The following is a 16,227-nucleotide window of genomic DNA, read 5'->3' as shown; positions in this document are numbered from 1 at the left end:
TAAATATTTTGTTAACTTTCTCTGAATTTTTATAAAATTGTCATTAAATGAAAAAAAAAAAAGAGGTCTAAACCTTTCATAGTTCCATACAAAGCTCAGTGTAAGAGTTTTAAAAAATTAATTCATAATAGTTTGAAATAAATGGGGAATGTGTCCATGGGACACAGATGATGCCCCCGCTTGCATATATAATGTTTTGAAGGGACATAAGTCGGAATGCACTTTTTATTTGACCCCACCATGCAAAAATTTTTAATTGGTTATTTCCTTTAAATGTTCAAGCAATCTTTCTTAAATAACCACCACCCATCAAATTTAAATAAAAGTGCCTTATCTCAAGAATGCCTTACGTTACAGTTTTTTTATTTACAAATCTTCCTCAAGCTGCTGTGTTGAGTGCACTTTTTGAATAAGCATATGACAATTTTGACAAATCAAAAGTCAATGCTCCACCAGTCAACGTCTTCTACATCTGTTAAAACTCATCATAACTAGAGGCTCTCAAGAGCCTGTGTCGCTCACCTGTATTTACTGATGCTTTGGAAATCATGTAAAATAAGGTTAAAATCATAATTAATAGTATTAGATATTAGATATTATAATGATATCTAAGATAATAACAAAAACTGCAAAATTTTTGTAAAATTACTAACTCAGGGGCAGCAACCCAACAATGGGTTGTCGGATTCGTCTGAAAATTTCAGGGCAGATATATCTAAATCTGATGAACATTTTTGCTACCTGTCAGATTTGCTCTAAATGCTTTAGTTTCAGAGATATAAACCAAAAACTGCATTTTACCCCTATGTTCTATTTTTAACCAAGTCGGCCATGATAGTTGGAAGGCGGGGTCATTGGAAATTTTTTTTAAACTAGATACCCTAATAATGATTATGGCCAAGTATGGTTAAATTTGTCTCAGTAGTTTCAGAGAAGAAGATTTTTGTAAAAGATTACAAAAATTTACAAAAAATTGTTAAAAATTGACTATTAAGGGCAATAACTCCTAAAGGGGTCGACTGACAATTTCGGTCATGACAACTTATTTGTAGATCTTACTTTGCTGAACATTATTGCTGTTTACAGTTTATCTCTATCTATAATAATATTCAAGATAACCAAAACTGCAAAATTTCCTTAAAATTACCAATTCAGGGGCAGCAACCCAACAACAGGTTGTCAGATTTGTCTGAAAATTTCAGGGCAGATAGATCTTGACCTGATAATCAGTTTTACCCTATGTCAGATTTGCTCTAAATGCTTTGGTTTCAGAGATATAAGCCAAAATCTACATTTTACCCCTATGTTCTATTTTTAGCCATGGTGGCCATCTTGGTTGGTTGGCGGGGTCATCGGACACATTTTTTAAACTAGATACTAATGATGATTGTGGCCAAGTTTGGTTAAATTTGGCCCAGTGGTTTCAGAGGAGAAGATTTTTGTAAAAAGCTCACGAAGACGGACGACGACGAAAATGACGACGGACGCCAAGTGATGAGAAAAGCTCACTTGGCCCTTCAGGCCAGGTGAGCTAAAAAAACAATAAATCATGATGTTGGGTTTTCTCATGTGAATTGTTTTACATTTTCTTATGTCTGTCTTTTATAGCTTGTGGTATGGGTTTTACACTAAATCCCATTTCAGATTCTGTGTACGGAATGATTATCTGAGGGTAGCCAAATAACATGTATAACAAAATCGCTCCAGACACAGAAGGGGAGGAGGATTTTCAAAAGAGCTGAGAATAAAAAGTGGTTCCCCTTGAACTGACCTAATCACAAACTAATACATGTAAACTAAGCAAAAGTTTTAAAGTCAATAAACCATGACTGAGGGGGTGGAGCCAAATAATCTCCATGGAAATAAGATGTACCAGTGCTTATACAACTGCATACTAAATATCATTGACTTATTACTAGTGGTTCCCCATAAACTGACCTAATCACAAACTAATACATGTAAACTAAGCAAAAGATTCAAAGTCAATAGACTATGACTGAGGGGGCAGGGCCAAATATCATTGACCAACCACTAGTGGTTCACCTTAAACTAGATCTAATCACAAACTAATACATTGTTGACATATATAAAGTATGGTTATTTTCTGAAGAAGCAGATAGCCTTTTGAAATAGTAGTTTATTATCAAATTTAATAGCTAGCAACTTATATTAAACATAAAGGGAGATAGCAACTAAATTATAGTACATATATGTAAAAGACCCCTTCTGCAGATTTCGTTAGGAGTGGGCTCTTTGGGGCAGCTGCAGAGACAATATTTGTTAGGGACCCCAAAATTTACTCTCTGGCAGTGACACTCAAAATTGTGGACGTTTAAGTTATATATGTCTACATTGGCTAGAGGTGAAGAGGGAAGGTTGAGCGCTCATAAAACCTGTCTAACCCCGCCGCCTTTTTGCGTCTGTACTAAGTCAGGAACCTCTAGCCTTTGTTTGTCTTGTATATTTTTTAAATTTTGGTTCAGCTATATGTTTCCGAGCATAGAATGGCATCATTTCCTTGATTTAGTTACATTGTGTTCTGGGGCCTGCTCCAGGCTGCCTCTGGGTGTGGGATTTCTCGCTGTGTTGAAGACCCATTGGTGGCCCGAATCCGGGTCCGTTCACCCAAAAACACGTTCACGCCCATTCACGTTCGCCCCCTTTCACTTTCGCACCCTTTTTATTGGTTTTATGTTTAATAATTTTGTAATCGAGTTTTGGTAAGTGTATTGCTGTAAATATTTTTTTTGTTCATTGTTTCAAAATAAATGTGATTCTGACAACATTTGTTTGTGTTGAATAAATCTTAATCATGTTTTGGTTAGTGTATTTCTATATAAAAAAAAATCATTGTTTCTAAATAAAGTGAGATTCTGACGTTTGTTTTTGTGTTGAATAAATCTTAATCATCTTTTGGTTAGTGTATTGCTATAAATTTATGATTTCATTGTTTCAAAATAAAGTGAGATTCTCAAGTTGTTTTTTTTTTGTGCTGAATAAATCTTAAATTATGTTTTGGTTAGTGTTGTGATATAATTTTTTTTTTCATTGTTTCAAAATAAAGTGAGATCAAAGGGGCCAAGTTGTTAAAATCAATTATCTTTCGTGTTTTTCTTTTGAAATCTTCAATGTTTTACTCATACCAAGCTAAATGCATGCAGTATTTACATCAAAGAAAGTTAAAACAACAATCATGATTTTCAAACATACAACAATAATACCAAATTTAGCTGTGTATAAATACCAATTAGCAGTAATCATACATTTGTTCATAATTAACATTTAATAATTAATCATCAAATTGATGAAAAAAAACACAAAACAATTTTTATTCAAGAAAATATATTTTTTTTGGTATATACATATAAAATCAAAGAGCTGGATAGCACCTGTGGAAAGTTTGCAATGGTAGATGTGTATTATTTCAAATCGGTTGTAGATGTGTAGATTGTGCGGTTAACGTTTTTTTCTGACTTTTAAAAAAAATACTTAATACAAAAAATAATTGTAACAGGATGCTGTTAGGAAGTCTCCCAAACAAAGCTCCCATAATGAGTCATTCCCATGGTCGCCTGACATTTGGCAAAGTCCAGTACAAATTGGTATGGTCAAGTAAAGTGATATGCATAAGTGACGCCTAGGGATTAACCCTGTATGTCATTCAAATCTTCTTGAAATCATGAACAGGAATATATATATATATATATATGGTTTAGGCGTGGGGATCTCGACCGTTTACAAGTTTTCAAACAGGAAAGGGGTGGGAGTGACCCCAGGTGACTCGCCTTTTATTTCATTTGATTTGTTTTATTGTCCCGTACAAGAATATATATGGTTTCGGGTGGGGATCTCGACCGTTTACAAGTTTTCAAAAAGAAGGGGGTGGGGTGACCCCTGTGGACATCCCCTATATTTCATTTGATTTGTTTTATTGTCCCATACAAGAATATATATGGTTTAGGGGTTGGGATCTCGACAGTTAAGTTCTCAAACAGAGGGGGTGGGGAGTCTCCCCCAGAGACTTCCCCTATATTTCATTTGATTTGTTTTATTGTCCCACACAAGAATATATATGGTTTCTGGGTGGGGATCTCGACCGTTTACAAGTTCTCAAACAGGAGGGGGTGGGGTGACCCAGAAGGACTCCCACTATATTTCATTTAATTTGTATTATTGTCCCATACATGAATATATATCGTTTAGGGGTGGGGATCTCGACCGTTTTCTCAAACAGAAGGGGGTGGGGTGACCCCAGGGACTCAATCTATATTTTATTTGATTTGTTTTATTGTCCTGTGATCATTACTGAAGACCGCGTGTGTCTATCACTTACTGTTTTCAAGTTATAGCCATTTGAAAATTAAAAAAAAAAAATCCCATAGGGTTCTATAGTAAAACCCTTCCTCTTGTAGGCCCTCAAAATACCCCTAAATAGAACCCAAGAAGAATCAAAGCACTGTAAGCGCTGTAGGCAGTTAACCAAAAACCAAGGCAAACGTAATTATGAAAACTGTGGCAATGTTGCTTCAATTTTCTTTTAAGATTTGAAAGAACAAACATTAAACATTCATATATTGTACATTTATGTTCATTAAATGAATTGATTATTAAGGCAAATTAATTAATATTTCATCAAGGTTTTCAAAAGCAACTCATATGGTCCGAGTACACAGTTATCGTCCTTTGATTTTCATTGTCCACAAATATAGTCCCTAGTGTGGACAGTGTGTTACTTGCCAGTTTTTTTTATACCCCTTCCAAATTTATTTCTCCATGTTTTATGCCTCAAATAGCAAGTAGGGGGATGAAATTACACTGTAAAAAAATTTGGGTCATGAATTTTAAAGTAAAGTAGTGATTTGGTCCAGCTGAAAAAGGTTGAAAATTAGCACTTCGGAAGCTGTCAAAAGATTTCAAGACCCCCTTAACATAAAATTGTCCATATTTCGAGTTAGAGCCGATGAAGTTTTCTATAATTTTGATATAATTTGTCCCAAAAGTAGTACAACACACTGTAAAAATATTATTGAGAAAGCGCAGGTGGGATTTTTTTAATTTTCATTTTTTGTCTTAAAGAAATGCACTACGAAATAACTGTGTACTCGGACCATATATCAATGTAAATGACCCCCATCTTCACCCTTAAGTGCATGATGTTACTCCATACCAAGTTTGGAATAAAATGACAGGTGATTATAAAACAGTTGGTCAAACATTCTCGGGCTTTACACTGCTTGAAAGATTTATATGTTTCTTTAAAATGAGCCATAAATGAAAATTATTATAGGCCCAGAAATAATTTAATAAACAATTAAAGTAAATTCAATAATCTAGACTCATTTTTTGGATCAAAATTTTTTTATAATAAACAAGAAATAATTGTAACAGGATGCCGTTACGAAGTCTCCCAAACAAAGCCCCCATATTTCGTCATTCCCATGGTCTCCTGACATCGGGCAAAGTCCAGTTCATATTGGTTTGGTCTAGTAAAGTGATATGCATATGTGACACCAAGGAGATTGACCCTGTATGTCATTCAAATCTTTTTGAAATGATGAACAGGAATAAATATGGTTTAGGTGTGGGTATCTCGACCGTTTACAAGTTCTCAAACAGGAGGGGATGGGGTGACCCCAGGGACTCCCCCTATATTTCATTTGATTTGTTATATTGTCCCATACATAAATACATATGGTTTAGGGGTGGGGATCTCGACAATTTCCAAGTTCTCAAACAGGAGGGGGTGGGGTGACCCCAGGGACTCCCCAAATATTTCATTTGATTTGTTATATTGTCCCATACATGAATATATATGGTTTAGGGGTGGGGATCTTGACTGTTTACAAGTTCTCAAACAAGAGGGGGTGGGGTGTCCCAATGGACTCCCCCTATATTTCATTTGATTTGTTTTATTGTCCCATACATGAATATACATGGTTTAGGGTTGGGGATCTCGACCGTTTCCAAGTTCTCAAACAGGAGGGGGTGGGGTTACCCGAGGAACTCCCCATACATTTCATTTGATTTGTTATATTGTCCCATACATGAATATATATGGTTTAGGGGTGGGGATCTTGACTGTTTACAAGTTCTCAAACAGGAGGGGCGGGGGTGTCCCTAGGGACTCCCCCTATATTTCATTTGATTTGTTTTATTGTCCCATACATGAATGTATATGGTTTAGGGGTGGGGATCTCAACCATTTCCAAGTTCTCAAACAGGAGGGGTTGGGGTGACCCCAGGGACTCCCCATATATTTCATTTGATTTGTTATATTGTCCCATACATGAATATATATGGTTTAGGGGTGGGGATTTCGACCATTTACAAGTTCTCAAACAGGAGGGGGTGGGGTGACCCCAGGGACTCACTCTATATTTCATTTTTGATTTGTTTTATTGTCCCATACATGAATATATATGGTTTAGGGGTGGGGATCTTGACCATTTCCAAGTTCTCAAACAGGAGGGGGTAGGGTGACCCCAGGGACTCTCCCTATATTTCATTTGATTTGTTATATTGTCCCATACATGAATACATATGGTTTAGGGGTGGGGATCTCGACAATTTCCAAGTTCTCAAACAGGAGGGGATGGGGTGACCCCAGGGACCCCAAATATTTCATTTGATTTGTTATATTGTCCCATACATGAATATATATGGTTTAGGGGTGGGGATCTTGACCATTTCCAAGTTCTCAAACAGGAGGGGGTGGGACGACACTGGGGACTCCCCCAAATTATTTTCATTTGATTTCTTTAATTGTCCCATTCAAGTATGTATATTGTTTAGGGGTGGGGATCGCGACGGTTTACAAGATAAAAGTACATTTTCAAATTAAAGGGGGTTGGGATGACCCCCAGGGACTCACCCTATATTTTGGTTGATTTTTTGTATTGTCCTGTTCTCATTACTGAAGACTGCATGTGTCTATCACCTACTGTTTTCGAGAAATAGTCATTTGAAAATTTAAAAAAATAAAATCCCATAGGGTTCTATAGTAAACCCCTCCCTTCTTCAGGTCCCTCCAAATACCCCTAAATAGACCCCAATGCACAAACAAAAGATAAATGGCTCCGCTAGACATGTTAGTCTAATATTTTATGAAACCCTAAGTAAATCTGACAAACGGTCAAAGTTGTCTTCTTAGACGGTTTGAGTGGATTCGGTCCGACTTGTCTCGGGGACGAGTTGTCCACATTACTTAAAACATCCCATCAACGTCGATTTCCACATCTGTTTTCATGACCTCGTTTCATTCATAAAATAACAACAACCTTATTTGGCAAGATAAGTTAGAAATTACCACCCACTTATATAACTTTATTTCCTCTATCATAGAGATTTGTTGTACATGAACAATATTCCTGCGCATTTTGCCATTTGGGAAATATAAACGACTTGTAATTACCGATTTTCCGCGATGAAATATTTCATACAATTGTTCTTTGACATCGTAGCCAAAAGCACAGGGGATAATAAACTACTTACGGATTTCTATTGAGCACTACTTCCTATGTGCAACTTCAAAAGTTTTGGGTAGTTCGACGATCATTTAAGGTTTTTCTGGTCATATTTTTTGTATTCCAGAAATAAAAGTATTAAAAAAATGTCCAATTAGTTATAAATAACATAATAGCCAGCTAGATAATAACAATGGCACGTATTTCAGCATTTATTGGGTAGAACACAAATCTAGGGTGCTCGCATAAGGCAGCTTAACTGCCTAAAAATAATAAGAACTGAGCAAAAACTTTGTTTAGGAGACTTAATAACAAAAAGTATATATACGAATATTGTTAAAGTCCGATTTTGTGAGGCCGATTATGTAATAGGCCGAGGTTGTTATAGTCCGCGTGTGTTGTGGGCCGAGATGAGATACCAGGATACTTTCGATACACTCGTGCTTTTACGTCTTTTATAAACATTTGTAAAAATCGTAGTAAAAATAGCATCGCAAAACGTGCATCCATGAAATATTTTAAACACAGTATTTATTTTCTCTTCAACTGGAGGGCGGGAGGAAACCCCTGAAACTGGGATTATTGTACTCCCGTCGGGAGGCACACATATATGGATCTCACGCATGTCTGGGGAATACCGATAAAAGCATAACGTAGAAACTGGTAGATGTGTATTGATTTTATTTTCTGCGCAGCGCAGATCCGCGAAGTAGTGTTTGTGATAGCCATTTTCAAAATGAAGTTGAGTTCATTTGAATTATCGATGAACATTCAGTCCATTTTTATTCAAGCTGTAAGCTAATCAAAATAGAAGTAACTCAAAATTTCAAAAGCATCTTCCTAGAATTAGTATTCAAACACTAGTACTACATTGTATCTAGGAGTAGAACACACATCCTATAGTTAGATAGTCTGTCCAACTTCCGGTTTGAGGTCGATGCCTTAGGAAAGTATTTTGCTATAGCAAGCTATAGCAAACTTTCCAAAAACTAATAATTCAATTTGAATTTTAATAAAAATTGGGTGCGAACGTGTAGGGTGCGAACGGACCTAAGAGGCGAACGTGTGGGGTGCGAATGCAGGGGTTAAAAAATCCACTAGCTTCTGTACATGTAGCTTCTAGATTCTGTACATGTTTTAAAAATAATACAACTAACTCTTGGTGGACCAGCATCGTGTATTGATCACAATTCTCGTACTTTCAATATTGATTTCTCAGTACAGAAGGTATAGTACATTGCTTATTCCGAGATTTTCAATTAACGGCACTGGGGGCTGTATGATGCATTGATCGATATTGACCTGTCTTGTCGGACAGCTGTTGAGCACGAAACAATGCAACAAAATATTTCTAAATATTTTAGTACGGGCACCCCAGGAACTTTGTCAGTTTCAAAACGAAAAAACGGTAGACGAAGAGGGTAATGAGGCTGAAAATTCATCCCCAAAAAAATGCCAAATACGCCCTGGAAAAGCAGAAAAGAACATTTAAAGTGTCATGAACAGAAAGATTCCCTTGGTCAAGGTCGTCTGTTGCTGATGATAAACCAGAGACGATGTTTTGTAAATATTGCCGTTATTTTTCCGACCACGCTAATAAAGTCTGCTTTGTATGTGGGAACAACAAATATATCTGAATTGAACCACTGGTTTCACATGACAGATCCAATGAACATGTTTTCTGTGGCCGAAAATATTGAACAACCCATAGTACAACAGAAATCCAAAGAGATGTCTAAAGATCCTTGTCATAATTAATAAAACAAACATATATTTGATTTATTTTATTAAATACCGTGTATAATGCCGCTTTCAAAACAAGGGACACCCACTTTGTATTATGCAGCAAACTCTGAATTTGTAAGGTATACTCGGGCTAGCAGGTAGTTTTGATGGGATAGAAGCTCTTTCAACAGGGCTAGTAAAATCCTGCTCCCAACAAGTCCTGGGCTAGTGAGCTGTAACAAAATTTTTTAACTAACCCCTGGAACGTGTAGGGTGCGAAAGTGTATTGGGCGCTAACGGACCTGATACCTGGTGGCCTTGGGTTGACTTGTATATTTTGGCTGGGTTGTCTCTTTGACACATTCCCCGTTTCCATTCTTTATTCTATACATGTAGCTGTCAAATATACTTTTGTAAAAGAGACAAAAGACCAAGTATGGGAATATGTAACTTCTCTCTGAAAAAACGGGTTAATCATACAAAAAATACCAGGACCCTTCCTCATGTAGTGTATAACTAAGTTCGGGTACATGTATGCTTTGATTATTAAATGCAAAGTAAACCGGAAAATTCTGTTTAAAAAATCAGACGACATGAACATTTACATATACGACCGTTTATATAAATATAATTCTTAAGAAATAAGAGAAACATAATCTATTTGTAACTCACAACTCGACCTTCGTAACTCGCAACTCGACCTTCATAACTCGGACGGAACTCGACTTTCGTAACTCACAACTCGACTTTCGTAACTTACAACTCGACAATAAGAACCCCTCTCCAGGAGGATAGTTGTCATGGTAGCAACTATAAACAAATCGAGCTGCTCGTCTCTGTACCTGCTCTATGTCACGTATGATGGTAATTTGGTGAGGATCCCATACTGGGGAAGCATATTGCAGAGTTGGTCTTACTAACGTGGAGTAAGCTGTGGCTTTTGTTGCTGGAGTACACCTACCCAGGGTTGTCAATGATATTATATTTCACTGGACCACCTGGGACCAACATTTCAACTTGCACGTTTTATTTTAACATACTTCTTTGTGTATTCACAACATATTGTATATGCATCTTTGAGTATAATCGACAAAAACCGTCTATTTTTACCATTTCCTTTCACAATCGTAACAGGAAACATACTTTGACAGGCGGCGGGAACTAATATCTATATACGCATAATATACAACTCGTTTCAGGACTTGTTTCCGGAATTTTTTATGATAAAATTATAATTCAGACAGCTGGGACTAGCAGACAGGTTCCAGTCGTACCGGTTGATCCAGGGATACGTAGAGGACGTACGCTGCACTTTGATCTTCAAAAAGTTTCTCATTGTTTCTCACGATTTAAATGATTTTTTTAACAAAAAATCGTTAAAAAAAGTTCCGCTCTAATACACCTTATCGCTTTTTGTCTGTCATTACTGGACATCATATTCCCGTAAAAATTTTGACGTGACAATAGAAAATGTCTAGCGCCACAAAGGTAACGTGATTGTTGTATGACGTCAACAGTTCAAGTCAGTGGCGGATCCAAAGGGGGGGGGGGGGGGGGGGGGGTTTCCGGCCCGGGGGTTGGAATCCCCCTTTTTTTTGACGATCAATGCATTTGAATGGGGACATATAGTTGGAAACCCCCTTTTTATCCTGGGTTGGGAACCCCTCTATTAAAAATGGCTCAGTGGATCAGCACCTGCAAGTGTCGCAGATTCCTAAGTAGCGATAGGGTCTATTTCCGCTCGTCGGTAGTAGATAGATTCCGTTTTCTGAAATAACGCCGCCCCCTCTTTTGAAAAATCCTGGGCCCGCTCCGAGTCTTGTATATTGACTGCTCCATAGTCTTATATGGTAAACAAAAAGACTGCATAGAAACAATTTTCCTTTTACAATTCGTAATGGGACTTTCCGTTGAATATATGAAAAGCCGGGGTGATTATACCTTGTCAAAGACCCCCTAAGAAAAAGTTCAGGCACATTTCAATCTCTCACATGCCTTGTTTTAAACCCCTCAAATGCCAAATTGTGCCAGCAATTCCTCAATTTTACATATTAAGACAACAAAAAACCATCAGAAACAAAAATGGGCACACTTCAGAGGTATATTATTAGCCAATCGGGGCTAAGAAATGACTCAGTTTGATATCCCTCGGAAAAATACATCCACCCCTTTAAAGATATAAAATGATTCTGAATTGTCCAATGTACTAGTACTAAATATGATCATGTGAACAGTTTTCTAGTAAGAAAACGAAAAATGTTGCATACCAACAAATGACTTGCTTTGCAGTATGAAGATCACATAGACAAAATGAAGAAAAAAATCTGACATTTGGTTGTCAATCGGCAATACTTATACATACAAATAAATTATAAGTGACCGCTGTCGATAATAAACTAGCAATTGATTGTTAATCGTAAAAAAAAATGTTGTTTGTAGTAAATTTATTGAAGTATTACACAGAAAAACACAAAAAATAATTACAATTAAAAGAAAACAAAAAAAATCGGATTTTGAAATAAGGGGGAGGGCAAAAAAATGTCCTGTCTATAAGTTCAATGACACTCCGGAAGGCGCCTGCTACTATGTCATGTCAATGTTGTTTACTTTTTCAATAAGTTTTAATAAACAATGTTTAACTATACCTCAGAAAAGACGAATGATTTGTGTCGAACGTTTTATTTGTTGTTTTAGTGTAGGTGTTGTCATGCAGAGAAAATAAATCAATAAAAGAGAGGAGAAAGATACCAGAGGGACATTCAAACTCATAAGTTGAAAACAAACTGACAACGCCATGCATGGCTAAAAAAGAAAAAGACCAACAGACAAATAATAGTACACAAAACACGACATAGAAAACTAAAGACAACACGAACCCCACAAAAAACTGGGGATGATCTCGGGAGCTCCGGAAGGGTAAGCAGATCCTGCTCCACATGTGTCACCCGTCGTGTTGCTCATGTTAGTACAAATCAGGTAATAAGTCTAATTCGGTAGGTCACATTCAGGAAAATAATTTATGTCTAGGCCACATGACTGGATCATTCAAATGGTATAACCAATGGTACATTTGCGTGTACAATGAATAAGGAAGTTATGTTTAATTCTTTGTTAGATGGACCTTTAAATAGATTTACCTTTGTTAGCTGTCCATTGAAAGAGCACAAAGAGCACTGATAGCTATGACAAATCATTTACGGGGCGATAAACAAAGACGATTGAAAAACCTGTAAGACTTGTTTATAAGTTTATTTTAAACTAGTAAATATGTGCATCTTACAAGGCTTAGCAATAATAAAATTAAGAATGGAAATGGGGAATGTGTCAAAGAGACAACAACCCGACCACAGAACAGACAACAGCAGAAGGCCACCAACAGGTCTTCAATGCAGCGAGAAATTCCCGCACCCGGAGGCGTCCTTCAGCTGGCCCCTAAACAAATATATATACTAGTTCAGTGATAATTAGCAAGTTTGTATTATGAAGTCCAGCTTTTCTATTTAGTTTACTATGAATTGAATTAAAAAACTTGGTAATATAGTAACTTGAAAAGTTGTCTTCTTATATTTCAGAATGAGGTCCTCAAAGGGGGCATATATACGTGAAACATATGATATCTTTCACCAGTGGCAGATCCAAAACTTTCATAAAGGGAGGAAGATACGGAGGAGTATATTAAAAAAGTAGGCTGTCAAAAATTTAAAAAAAAGAACTAAAAACATATTTTTCAACATAAGATGCATCCCTGATATGCCCCGCCCATGTTCACGAAAATCTACAATATTATTTTCTTCTGCTAAAGGTCATTTAATGTAACATACAAATATAGATTTTACGATACTACTGTCTGAATAATGAAAAGTAAAATAACAAAAATACCGAACTCCATGGAAAATTCAAATCGGAAAGTCCCTTATCACTGAATGGCAAAATCAAAAGCTCAAACCCATCAAACAAATGGAAAACAACTGTCATTTTATATATAGTATACATATATATATATTTAACAGAACTAACTAAAATTACCTTTTTGGTTAAAAAGAATTTCCATTTTCGTTTCCTTTATAAACATTACCGATTGTCGACAAGTCATTTCTACATACGGGTATCTAGTATGTAATACAATACCAATCAATGCAATGCAATATATGTTTATTGAACCGATAATAAAAGATCAACTTTAATAGAGTTTTGTACGAAAAAGTATTAGCGCCATGCAACCTTTTTTTGTGTTTCTTCCTATGTTAGCGTTATAACGTGAACCTTTGCGAAATGACACAAACATTTGAGTCATTTCTTATTTAAATTTCAAGGGAAGGAGTTGTTAAGAATGGAGGGAGCAGTGGGAGGAAGCTGCATGCATTAATTTTGATCACTCTTTTAACTTATCTCAAAGTGAAAGGCTGGAGTGTTAAGCACATACTCATGGCATAATAATGAGAGAATAAAGAAAACTGAGTAAATTGAAGTTGTATCGAAAAAAAATTGAAAACCTATTATTCTCTGAGAAACCCATTTTTCTCTGTTCTTCATATTTTAGCAACCCATTATTCTCTATTCTTTATTTTTTTGGTCTGAGTAGTATGGGTTCGTTGATCTTAGTAATATGGGCCCGTTTATCTGTGTAATATGGGTCCAATGATCTGATTAATAATGGTTTGATGATCTGAGTAGAATGGTTCCGAAAAACAGAGTATCCGATCAACAGAGTAGCATTGTTCCAATGATCTGGGTAGATGTCCGTTGAGATGAGTATATGCCCGTTGAGATGAGTAGTACGGGTCTGTTGATCTTAGTAGTATGTGTCCGTTTATCTAAGTAATATGGGTCCGTTGATATGTGTAGCATGGGTCCAATGATCTGAGTAGATGTCCTTTGAGATGAGAATATGCCCGTTAAGATGTGTAGTTATGGGTCCGTTGGTCTTAGTAGTTTGGGTCCATTGATATGAATAGTATGGGTATGTTGATCTGAGAGCTATAGGTAAAAAAACTCTGAGTAGTATGGGTCCTTTGGTCTGAGAAGTATGGGTTAAACACTGAGTAGTATGGGTTCTTTGGTCTCAGAAGTATAGGTTAAAACACTGAGTAGTATGGGTCCTTTGGTCTGTAAAGTATAGGTTTAAACACTGAGTAGTATGGGTCCTTTGGTCTGAGAAGTATAGGTTTAAACACTGATTGGTATGGGTCCTTTGGTCTGAGAAGTATGGGTTAAAACACTGAGTAGTATGGGTCCTTTGGTCTGAGAAGTATGGGTAAAAACCCTGAGTAGTATGGGTCCTTTGGTCTGAGAAGTATAGGTTAAAACCCTGAGTAGTATCATTAGTATGGGTCCTTTGGTCTGAAAAGTATGGGTTAAAACACTGAGTAATATGGGTCCTTTGATCTGAGAAGTATGGGTTAAAACACTGAGTAGTATGGGTCCTTTGGTCTGAGTAGTATAGGTCCTTTGGTCTGAGAAGTATAGATTAAAACATTGAGTAGTATGGGTCCTTTGGTATGAGAAGTATAGATTAAAACATTGAGTAGTATGGGTCCTTTGATCTGAGAAGTATGGGTCCGTTGGTCTTGGTAGTATGGGTCCGTTGATTTGAGCAGTATGGGTCCGTTGATCGGAGTAGTATGGGTCCGTTGATCGAAGTAGATGGTCTATTGAATAGGGTAATATGGGTCCGTTGATCTCAGTAGTAAAGGCCCGTTGATCTGAGTAGCATGGGTCTGCTGCTCTTAGTAGTGTGGGTCCGATGATCTGAGAAGTATGGACCCGTTGCTCTAGTAGTATCGTTTCTTTAGTCTGAGTGGTCCGTTGATCTGAGTAGTATGTGACTATAAATCTGAGTAGTATGGGTATGTTGATCTGAGTTGTATGGGTTTGTTAGTCTGAGTAGTACTGGTCCAATTATTTTAGTAGTATGAGTCCGTTGATTCGAGTAGTAGTATGGGTCCGTTGATCTGAGTAGTATTGATCCGTTGATTTGAGTAATATGGGTCCGTTGATCTGAGTAGTACATTTATGGGTAAGTTGATATGTGTAGCATGGTCTCAATGATCTGAATAGCATGGGTCGAATGATCTGAGTAGTTTTGGTTCGTTGATCTGTGTAGTATGGGTCCAATGATCTGAATAGCATGGGTCGAATGATCTGAGTAGTTTTGGTTCGTTGATCTGTGTAGTATGGGTCCAATGATCTGAGTATTATGGATCCAATGATCTGAGTAGAATGGTCCGTTGATCTTAGTAATATGTGTCCGTTTATCTAAGTAATTTGGGTCCGTTGATATATGTAGCATGGGTCCAATGATCTGAGTAGATGTCCTTTGAGATGAGAATATGCCCGTTAAGATGTGTAGTTATGGTTCCGTTGGTCTTAGTAGTTTGGGTCCATTGATGTGAATAGTATGGGTATGTTGATCTGAGAGCTATAGGTAAAAAAACTCTGAGTAGTATGGGTTAAAACACTGAGTAGTATCATTAGTATGGGTCCTTTGGTCTGAGAAGTATGGGTTAAAACACTGAGTAGTATGGGTCCGTTGGTCTGAGTAGTATGGGTCCGTTGGTCTGAGTAGTATGGGTCCGTTGGTCTGAGTAGTATGGGTCCTTTGGTCTGAGAAGTATGGGTTAAAACACTGAGTAGTATGGGTCCGTTGGTCTGAGTAGTATGGGTCCGTTGGTCTGAGTAGTATGGGTCCGTTGGTCTGAGTAGTATGGGTCCTTTGGTCTGAGAAGTATGGGTTAAACACTGAGTAGTATGGGTCCGTTGGTCTGAGTAGTATAGGTTCTTTGGTCTTAGTAGGTTGAGTACATTGATATGATTAGTATGGGTCCGTTAATCTGAGAAGCATGGATAAAAACCCAGAGTTATATAGGTCCGTCTATCTGAGAAGTATGGGTAAAAACCCAGAGTAGTGTGGGTCCGTTGGACTGAGAAGTATAGACAAAAAGCATGAGTAGTATGGGTCCGTTGATCAGGACTTATTGAAGAAACAGTTTAAGATCAGTTTCAATTTATGGTAATAAAAGTACAAATCAGACATATTGGC

The 16,227-nt window shown here is 37.0% G+C and overlaps 1 protein-coding gene across 1 annotated transcript in view; it reads right to left on the bottom strand.

The window, feature by feature from the left end:
• The window catches only part of LOC127731839 (uncharacterized), a 94,626-nt gene extending 81,330 nt beyond the window's left edge, over positions 1-13,296 (bottom strand). Inside the window, exon 1 of the mRNA XM_052240685.1 lies at positions 13,215-13,296. The gene's annotated coding sequence lies outside the window, so the exon portion shown is untranslated. The remainder of the gene's footprint in view (positions 1-13,214) is intronic.
• Between the last annotated feature and the right edge of the window lie 2,931 nt (positions 13,297-16,227).

Source organism: Mytilus californianus, unplaced genomic scaffold (assembly GCF_021869535.1).
Source record: "Mytilus californianus isolate M0D057914Y unplaced genomic scaffold, xbMytCali1.0.p SCAF_21, whole genome shotgun sequence".
Classification (NCBI taxonomy): Eukaryota; Metazoa; Mollusca; class Bivalvia; order Mytilida; family Mytilidae; genus Mytilus; species Mytilus californianus.
The sequence above is the reverse complement of the archived record's forward strand: the minus strand, read 5'-3'. Positions and strand labels throughout refer to the sequence as shown.